Here is a 10,951-nt window from a genome sequence, read left to right on the forward strand (position 1 = left end):
AGGCACAAGTCCACACTAGTCCAACGCTGGTCAGCACAGAGCAGCTTGGCTGAGAAGCCAGCTCCTCCTTGGACCAAAGGCTGAACTGGAGTTTAGCCTTTGTGACGTGTGGATGGAACCTGTGACGCAGAAAGGACTTGGGCCAAGGCGGTTGGTCAAAGGAAGGCTCCAGGGTGAAGAGACCCCCACCCCCACTTGGTCTGAGCTCAGGCTCCTCCTGACTCTGCGCTGCTTCTTCTCCCACACCCACCGCACAGTTATTCTCACCCTCCAGAGGGTCATTCTGAGGCTGCTTTCCTCTGGGTTACTTAGGCAGTCATTCCACGTGGCTCCAAAAATCTCTCCAGGGTTCTACTGGACATGACTGTACCCATCCAGAGTCGATTAGTTTTATATGACACTAGATGGTATTTGGATACATCATACATAAATGGAGTATAACTTCTCATTCTTCCAGCTGTACGTGTTGTAGAATTACACTGGTCATGTAATCATATATGCACATAAGCTCATAATGTCTGATTCACTCTACTATCCCTCCTACTCCCATGCCACCTCCCCTCCCTTTGTCTAATCCAAAGCCCTTCTATTCTTCCTTAGGCACCCTCCCCCGTTTTTGTGAATTAGCATCCACAAATCACAGAAAACATTCAGCCTCTGGTTCTTTGGGATTAGCTTATTTTGCCAATGTCATAACTTTGTTCTTTTTTATGACTGAGTAATAGTCCATCGTGTATCTATACCACATTTTCTTTTCCATTTCATCTGCTAAAGGGCACCTAGGTTTCTTCCATAGTTTAGCTATTTAGTGAGTTGAGCTGCTATAAACATTAATGTGGCTGTGTCACATTAAGTCATTCAGGCACAACTCGAGGAGTGGGATAGGTGTGTTTCATTTTGCAATTGATGGTTTTGTGTTTGCTTTTCTCTCCTGGTCACTCCATATCCAAACATAAAGCACGTCCAACATCCTTGTGTTTTCTAATTAAGAAACAGTGGAAAAGGCACAATTCTGACTTTGACACTCACATTGGCTGCTTCCACTGTGGACCAGTGTAGGGACATGCTCTTCTAGGTGCCCCATGGTGCATGGTAGTCTGCTGTCCCTGCTGCCTATTGCATCACTGTGACCACACCCAGCTGTGACCTCTGCTGGACCCTGCACTGCAAAGACCCATATTGCTTCCACCTTGGGATCAGGAAATGGAGAAGGCAGGCTAAGGATCAGAGGGCACACACCCCATTCCCTCTGGAAAGGCAGGAAACAAAGGGACAGGTGTCTGTTTGTCACTGCCACAACACGCTCCCCATCTTCTCCTGTGGGGTACAGTGGTCCACACGCTGGACTTACAGTGGCCAACACCCTGTCACACAACCAGGTAGCCAGCTGCTATCATCCTGTGGAACCTTGACGGGGCTTAGATGTGGCAGCTGCCACCACCCTGCATCCTTGCTGGGACACTTGTCCACACCTTTGGGACTATTGGAAGTAAGATTATCTGTGGAAACCATGTCCCGCCCCACCACCCAATGCTGCTTCTGTCACCCCCTCCTTCGGTCCCTGCAGGTGTCTTGGTTGCCCAGAAGACTCTGCTTGACCACTGCAACAGTGCAAAATGGGGTCCAGCAGGCAGGCAACTGACTATGTGCACAGACCCACCCTCCTGTCATGGACCACACAATTCCTCCTGCGCTCATTGGGCCATTCTGACACCGCTGTTCCATGTACTGCCCACCCTGTGATCCAGAATAGGCCCTGGTAAAGCCTCTGGCAGATGGATTTTAAATGTTTTATGTTCTTTTTACTTATACATGCCAGTGGAATGCATTTTGACACATTATAGGTACATGGAGTATAACTCCCCATATTTTGGCTGTACATGATGAGGATTTACACTGGCCATGAATCCATACGTGAACATAGGAAAGTTACATCTGGTTCATCCTACTATCTTTCCTTTTCTCATCGCTTTTCCCTTCCCTTCATTCCCGTTTGTCTTATCCAATGAAGTCTATTCTTCCCTCCCCACCCCTTTATTGTGCATTGGCACCCACATATCAGAGAACATTCAATCTTTGTTTTTTGGGATTGGCTTATTTCATTTAGCATGATAGTCTCCATCTCCAGTTCCATCTGCTTACCAGCAAATGTCATAATTTCATCCTTTATGGCTGAGAAATATTCCTGTGTTTATGTGTGTGTATTTTTTTCCATTCATCTGTTGAATGCCACCTAGGTTGGTTCCAGAGCTTAGCTATTGTGAATTAAGGTGCAAAAAATATTGATGTGGGTGCATCCTTATGGTATGCCCATTTTAAGTACTTTGGGTATATGCCAAAGAGTGGGATAACTAGTTCAAATGCTTGTTTCATTGCAAGATTTCTGAGGGATTTCTATACTACTTTCCAGAGCTTGGGAGGTTGAAGCAGGAGAATTGCAAGTTCAAATCCAGTCTCAGCAATTTAGCAAGGCCCTAAACAACTTTACAAGACTCTGTCTCAAAATTTGAAAACAAACAAACAAACAAACAAACAAAAAGCGCTGGGATATGGCTCAGTGTTAACCCCCCATGAGTTCAATTCCTGGTACTAAAACAAATAAAAGTAATGTTTCATAAATCACTTCTGAAAAAAATCTCATTAATTTTCTTAACTGGTGTTTTAAGATTAGGTCCACATACAAAAACATGTCAACCATTTGACACCCAGAACAATATTCTGCCTTCAAAATGCAGGAAATCTTGTGATTTGAAACCCTAATGAGCTTTAGGAGACATTATTCTAAGTGAAAAAAGCAAATGTAGAAGGTCGTGCTCTATGACCTCAATGAAGTGTGGAATCAAAACCAGTTGCTCTGTAAAAGCAGAGAGCAGGATGGTGGTTCCCAGGAGCTCGGGGTTTAGGAAAACAGGAGCTGTTACCCAAAGAGTACAAAACTTCAGTGATGCAGCATGAGCCAATTCTGGACATCTGTCCTACAACTGGGTCCCCACCGTGAATAACACTCTGTTGTATGCTTAAATTTGCTGCTCTGTGAGCTGGGGTTATGGCTCAGTTGCAGAGCACTTGCTTGGCACATGTGAGGTCCTGGGTTCAATCCTTAGCACCACACAAAAATAAATAAAAGAAAGGTATTGTGTCCAACTACAACTAAAAAAAAATTTTTAATTGTTCTGCTTGAAAGTGTTCTCACTACACACACACACAAACACAAACACACACAGACACACACACACATATGTGAGTGGGTGGATATGTTAATTAGCTTGATTACAGTAATCATCAATTTCACATGGTACTTTTATTTTAGTTTATTTTTAAGCAGTTGTTATTATACTAATGTATTAAGACAAGTACAAAATAACCTTGTAATCAGGGTACTGTATCAGTCAATAACAAAGGAAAGACCACTACAGTATGAAGAGATATACAAATGACTCAAGTATACAGCTTTCATAGTTAACAGACAATTTTAAATGGGAAGTTGGTTTCTTTGACAAATGGTAAATTTTCTTGAAATAGGAAAAACAATATACAGTGCTCTAAGCATGAATAATAATTCCTGCCATAAATACAAGTGCCTTGCAGAAACTCCATGCAAATTTCAATTCCATTCTCTTTGTGAGTGTGACACTGTAGCTGACTTACCAGCTCAAACACTAGGTCAAGGGAAGCCTCCTCACTTTTGTCCTGGAAGAGCTCAGTACTCAATTTATCACTGATGTCCAAATGTCCAAATCTGTTGTCTTGAAAAATCCCTGGAATATAATCAATCCATTACAATGCATATGCAGTCGGGGCTAGTAGGAATATCACTTGAAACTGAATGTGAATGTTTTCTCTGATAAGTAGATACTGATCCATAATGGGGGAGGGGGCAAGGGAGGAATGGATGAACTTTGGATAGGGCAAAGGGGAGGGATGGAAAGGGAGGGCCATGGGGGTAGGAAAGATGGTAGAATGAGATGGACATCATTACCCTAGATACATATGGGAAGACACGAATGATGTGACTCTACTTTGTGTACAACCAGAGAAATAAAAAGTTGTGCTCCATTTGTGTACTATGAATCAAAATGAATTCCGCTGTCATGTATGACTAATTAGAACAAATAAATAAATTTTTTAAAAAGTTCAGTCTGGAAGTGCCCTGTGGTCGAATGGACCACTGTCTCACCCGTGGTTTCTGGTGGAAAGCTGTGATTTGGATTGGAACCGTTTTTTCTGGAACATCAGTGGAAAGACGGGCTTCTGGTAGTTGGTCCCCCACAGGAATCAGGACAGATACATCATTTTCTTCTGTTGGACATGATGGATTAATTTCCAGAGGTTTCATTTCCATAGGTTCATGGAAACTAAACTGCTCTCATCACCACTCTCGTCTCTAGATCTAAAATCCCCATGAACTGATCCAGATTCTAGCAAAGTGTTTAACATTGGTCTCAAGACCTCTTTGAGTTCCCAATCTCTTCTGATCCTGCTTTTTCTTAGAACAGTCTTCAATGGAGTGATCTTCTCAGAGTCTCATTTGGCATCTAAGGTCATCAGAACAAGAGGCAGGCTGCACTGCACTGTCTGGCTCAGGTTCCGTGGTTTCCATTCCCATAATGTGGATCAGCTCCAATTCCTCCTCAGGGTCTAAAAACCCTACCAGAAAAGGAAGAAAGATGATCATTTACAAAATGACAATTGAATCCCATTCATTCATTAAAATATTTTGTGTTGGTTTGTGACTAAGTCACTGAAATCTCTCCTCCTGTGCTGTATTTATTCTCTACCAGTCCATTTTAACTTTTAAGAAACGAAGGCTCCAAAACAGCACAAGCTATTCAAAATCAAAGCACAGGTAAAGGCAGGTGAGAAAGAATGACTTTGAACAGGACTTGGCAATTATTTGTGGACTTAACACTTTGTAATTCTGCTGGGTTATGAATTTTTATCATAAGGCCAAGGTGGGGTAGGATAGGAGACAGACATAACTGTGTCTAGATGAAGATAGCAGAGAAACACATCTCAGTTTGTGGTTCTCTTTACAGTTGTTTATGTATCATCGGCTTCATGAGTTGAGAAAAACTTGGAATCTTTGTGAGGGGGAAAAGTTCATCAAATGAAAGATAAACTTCAAAATTAAGTTGTGAACTTGGGGTATGAGTATATACAAAGAAAACAAGAGACTCTCAATTCAAGTGTTACATGGGATAAAGTCAGAAGCCTGTTAAACATTTCTATATTCATAAAGTTCCAATATACTCCAAGAATGTGAAAGGCCTAGTATGGCAATTGCCAGAAAAACATTACCACTACTGAGAAAGAATACCAGGTTTTCAGCTTCAGCAGTAACCACACTGCATACTGTGTTAAAAACCAAACAGGACCCCATTATAGGTAAAGGCCTCATTTTTGTCTCCCGAAAAGTTACATATGTGCACTTTAAAAAGCCAGTAAAGGCATATTATAGAAAGGCAGCATAAAATACACACAAAATTTCAGATACTAAATGAACTCCCCAAAGAAATTAAAATGTTCTTGCAAGAATCAGAATCCTTGAACAAAAGTGAAATTTGAGAGTATTGGCTGAGATCATGCCAAGCAAGAAAGATAATGAGCAATTGATTCTCTTCTCTTTTCCACCAAACTGAAAGGACATGTGATGCAAAAGCCTAGGCCTTAATCAAATATGCATGGAGGGTGTCCAGTACAGTGCCCAGCACAATGCACACAGTGGGTGATCCATACATATTTCTTAGCTGAATTAATGAAGAAAAAGGCATGCATCAAAGGCTAAGTTTTGGGTTGCTTGTAGGTCAAAAACAAAAACTGAGTTTTGAGAAAAACATTAAAGTCCTAATTGGAGAGATTCATAATTGATCTATAGAAAGTGAATAATCAAACTTAGAAACACAAATCACAGAGCATGGCTCATGACAAAGTGTTTGCCCAGGTACAAAAGGAAGCAGTGGAAAAAGGAGCTTTCAGAGTGAGTGGTCATCCTCAGGGAAAGCTAGGAGGCAGCCAAGCAAGGCCTGTGGTTCATCCTCTGGTGCTCCTGCCTGGAGGCACAACTGGCACAGCCCGCGGTGTTCCCTCTGCACCACCTGAAGCCCACGCATGCTCCCTGACCACTCACCTGGCCCCCACCCCGCGCCGGCGGACAGGTGGGTGCGGGTTCCCTCAGGCGCTCAACCGCCGCCCCTCCCCAGCTCCAGGGCGCCCCAGGCGGCACCCAGTCCCCATCAGCGGGCACCACAGGGACAGAGGTAAGAGAGACACGGGTTGCTGCGCGCCATCCCCGCCCGCCGCGGGTCCCAGAGGCTCCTCCCGGAGGACACCTGCCCGCCGGCCGCCCTGGCGCGCGGGGCAGGCAGCGTCCTAGCGGGAAAGAGGCGCCCGAAGTTCTGGTTGAGCTGCCGCGGGCCGCGGGTCTCAGGCCGCGGAAATGGCCGCCTCGGCCGGTCCGGCTCTGCACACCTGCCGGCGACGGGCGGAGCGTGAGGCCGGGCCAGTGGATGCCGCGCCCGGGCAGCGCAGGTAGCGACCAGAGCGGGACCTGAGCGGCACCGCCATCCCGCAGCCTCCAGCCGTCCAGGCTTCCGTTAGCGGAAGCGGGCGCTGGGAGGGAGCGCGGCGGACAGTGCGCCCCCTGCTGGCTGGTCGGCCACTCGGCCGCCAAGCCGCCAAGGAAAGCGCAGGACTCTGCAGCTATTTCAAATCAAAGGCTGAATGTTCTCTCTGATAAGTGGATGCTGATCCATAATTGGAGAAGGGGGGATGGAGGAACTTTGATGGGGCAAAGGGAGGGAGGGGTGGGAAGGGGGAAATGGAGGCTGGAAAGATGGTGGGATGAGATGGACATCATTACCCTAGGTCCACGTATGAATGCACAAATGGTGCATCGTGTACAACCAGAAAAATGAAAAGTTGTGCTGCAATTGTGTTCGATAAATCACAATGCATTCTGCTGTCATATACACCAAGTTGTCCAGAGATCAGTTTATTTAGCATAGGTAGAAGCATCTGCAGCAGGAGTGGTGTGGTTCTAGGGACCTATATAGCCCCTAAGGGAAATGTGCCAGATTACAATTGGTCAGGTGATTGTCAGTGCCTGTTGTCAGTTCCATATTGGGCTCCTGGGCTGCTGATGGATCTTTGGCGGGTTCTTTTGGCTGGCTTTTCGTCCTAATCAGCAAGAAGGATCTGGAAGCCTAGAGTCCTAGAGGTGGCTGCCATTGTTGGGTGGTGGCCCATCCCTGTCCTGACTCTGTGCCCAACAGAGGGCCTGACAACACAGAAGTCAGAGCAAGAAGATGCTGTGTGGCCCAGCATTGACTCAGCAGTAGGAGCAATGGCAGAGCCACTCTGTAGCCACCTGGTGTTTGTTTCTGTTTTGTAGGATTGGATCCTGGAGAGTATCTTTGTCTTCAGCAGTGAATGGGATGACCCACTAGACAGTCACACACTGAAGGTAGGACACCAAGGGAGCAGGTCTCTGTAAGAGCTGGAGGACACTGCTGCTTTTGAACCTGGGGAGGGAGTTTTGAATCCAAAAATATATGTCTGAATGCAGGTCTCTTTATAGTTTTCATATCTTAATGACCTTGTGTCAAGAGATCTGATTCCATGACCTTTGAGTGTGCTGTGTTACCACCTTTTCTAGCTCTATATGGAAAGTTGCCCTTTGTCAGGAGATGAGCTCATTCTCTCCTTGTCACCCAAACATCTAGCCTTGGGCTCTGATTGGTGATGACCTCTCAGGCAACAAGCCCAGGAGGTCTTATTTGGGATTAGTGTTTATTTCTGCCTAGACTCTTTCTGCTCTGCAACAAATTACCTGGGGATGGTCATCTAAGAGAAAGAGAAATTCCTTTCTCACAGCTCTGGAGACCATGGAGTCCCAGATCCAGGTGCTGAGCATTGGACTGCTGAGGGCATTCTTGCTGTGTCTGTGCATGGCAGAAGGCAGGAGGACAGAGCATGGGGTGGTGGGTGGAACTCTCACAGGCACAACCTGGAGCCAGGAGACAAAGTTCTGTCATCTGTCAGGTGGAGGGAGGGCAGTGCACCCACTCTCTGCAGGATCAGGATGTGCAGCAGCATCATCACCTTCTCTTCCTCACCCTCAACATCTGGATAACAGGGCACAGCGAGGACTGGATAGTTCAGGAGTGTTTTGTGTGGGATGAGTGTGTGTACGCCACCATTGTGGGGAGATGAGGGGAGAAGGAGAACCTCCTGCACCAGAATCCAGTTTCCTGGAAGAAGGAGATGAGAGGATACTAAGAGGAAGAGGGGAAGTGTGAGATTCGGGGGCTGGATACAGAGTAAGACAAATGGGTGCCCATGTTCTAAAGTGCCCGGCTCACTATTTTGGCAGATGATGTAGGAAGAAACCAGACACACTGAGGGGAGCTCCGCAGAGGCTGCTCCTGTGTGAGCTCACAAGTGGAGACAAGAGGATGGGACAATCCACGTATTTCATTGAAGCAGCCCCAGAACACTCTCCCAGGGAATCCATCACCACTCCATAGCTGCTCCTCCTGCTGCCAGGATGAGGCTCCGTGTCTCCTTTATCCAGACGCAGAGGCTGCAGGTGCTGCTGGCACCAGGGTGTGTGACTGGGGTGGGGGGCTGCCCACTATGTCCCTGATGGAGATGCCACTAGAGAGGTTCAATCTCTTACTCTGCAGGGACTGACAACCACTCTGCCTGTCCAACCCCAACTCATCAGGGCCATGGTCAGTGAATCACTAGGTGTGGAAGGACTGGGAAAACCTGGCCTTCAGAGTCTCCCAGGCTCCTCATGCAGCAGGCAGGACCACCCACTGCACCCAGATTTGCAGCCCTGTGGGCAAGCAGTCCTGGCCTCAAGCAGGGACAGTATGGCTTCAAGGACGAGTGGGACACATCCCAGTCCTGGAATCCTTCAGCTGCTGTGAAGCCTCCTAGGACTTGGGACACATTTCTCAATCTGAGGATTGAAGGACGTGGTGTGTCAAGATATATATCACTTTTTGCACATATGCCACATTCAACCAAGCCCAATACCTATTCATTTCAATGCAGTACTCATGTGGAAGATCAGGATTGTGGTTACTTATCTTCCTTTTTTCCCCTTTTGTGACTGAGAATCAAATAATATAAACATAGTCAGTTTTTTTCTTTGTTTTACTTTTTCTAATTTTTTTTTCTAATTAGTTACGCATGAGAATAGAATGCATTTTGACACATGACTCATAAATGGAGTATAGCCTCTCATTCTTTGGTTTGTATGTGATGTAGAATCATACTGGTCATGAAATCATAAGCCATAATTTCATTCTTCTTTAAAGCTGAGTAATATTTCATTGTGTGCATATGCCTCATGTTCTTATCCATTCATCTGTTGAAGGGAACCTAGGTTTGTTAAATAGTTTATCTATTGTGAATTGATAAATATTGATAAACTTTGATGTGATTACATTACTGTAGTCTGCTGATATTAAGTGCTTTGAGTATAAACCTAAGAGTGGGATAGCTGGGTCAAATGGTGGTTTCATTCCCAGTTTTCTGAGGAATCTCAATACCACTTTCTGTAATGTTTGCACCAATCTGCAAGGCCACGGGCAATGTATGACTGTACATTTTCTCCCACAGCCTCATCAACATTTAATATTGCTTGTATTCTTGATGATTGTCATTCTGAATGGAGTGAGATAAAATATTAGAGTAGTTTTGACTTGCATTTTTATAACCACTAGAGGTGTTAAACATTTTTTCATATATTTGTTGGTTGATTGTATATCTTCTTAGTTAAGTGTCTGTTCTGTTCCTTAGCCCATTTATTAATTGAGTTATTTTTTTTTTTTATGGTGTTGAGTTTTTTGAGTTCTTTATATATTCTGGAAATTCTCTATCTGAGGTGCATGTGGTAAAGATTTCATCCCATTCTGTAGGCTCTATCTTCACATTATTGATTGTTTTCTTTACTGAGGAGACAGTTTAGTTTGAATATATCCCATTTATTGATTCTGGATTTTACTTCTTGTGCATTAGGAGTCTTGTTAAGGAAGTCAGTTCCTCGGCCAACATGGGACTACTTTTTCTTCTACTAGACCCAGGGTCTCTGTTCTAGTGCCTAAGTCTTCGATGTACTTTGAGTTGAATTTCAACCAGGGTGAGAGATAGGGGTTTCATTTTATTTTTCTACATATGGATTTTCGGTTTTCGCAGCATCATTTGTTGAAGAAACTATCTTTTCTCCAATGAATGTCACGTGTATGAAAGAAGATTCCTTCCTACACAGGATCTAGCCAATGCAAATGCAGACAAATTGGCAGAAGAATTTAAGAGGTTTGGAGTTACATCAAGGGTAAGATTATGTGAAGCCACTGTAGACACTCCTCTTGTGGAGAAAGAAGGCAACCATGTGCTCGATTGGCCTTTTACTGATGTTGCACCACCCTCCAACAGATTTTTTTTGCTCTTAAGTCTTTGGAAAATTACCTTTCATGCAGCACCTGGCTGTTTCATTGCTGTCTGTGGCCCTGAAGGCCTTGGGAGGCTCCAGTGTGGGTTGCTCTAGCATTAGTTGAAGGGGCGCTGCGGCATGAAGATGCACCACAGTCCCTAAGACAAAAACAGTGTGGGGCTTTGAACAGCAAACAACTCTTGTATTCAGAGAAGCATCATCCAAAAATGCAGCTGTGCTTCAAAGGTTCCAGGGGGCACAGGAACAACTCCTGCGTTCAGTAAGTCGTGGTGCCTGATGCTACTGCCTTGGAAATGGGACGTGTGATGGGACCTAATTGGGTGTAAATATTAGCTAGTGTGCTGGTGAGCTGGATGGGTCTGATGTAACTTCCATGGGAATACTGGAAAGGAGTTTCACCAGGCCACAAGGTAGACAGAATTACATCATCAATGATCTGGTGATGATCAACCTACGTAGACACTGAGCAAAACCACTTTCTGTTTG

General features: G+C 45.0%; 1 long non-coding RNA gene across 1 annotated transcript; it reads left to right on the forward strand.

Moving 5' to 3' along the window:
- The first annotated feature begins 7,248 nt into the window (after positions 1 to 7,248).
- LOC144370349 (uncharacterized) lies at positions 7,249 to 9,707 on the forward strand. Its single transcript, XR_013430341.1, has 2 exons — positions 7,249 to 7,462; positions 8,372 to 9,707. It is a non-coding gene; the product is annotated as an uncharacterized LOC144370349 (long non-coding RNA).
- The last annotated feature ends 1,244 nt before the right edge of the window (positions 9,708 to 10,951 follow it).

Source organism: Ictidomys tridecemlineatus, chromosome 14 (genome assembly GCF_052094955.1).
Source record: "Ictidomys tridecemlineatus isolate mIctTri1 chromosome 14, mIctTri1.hap1, whole genome shotgun sequence".
Lineage (NCBI taxonomy): Eukaryota > Metazoa > Chordata > Mammalia > Rodentia > Sciuridae > Ictidomys > Ictidomys tridecemlineatus.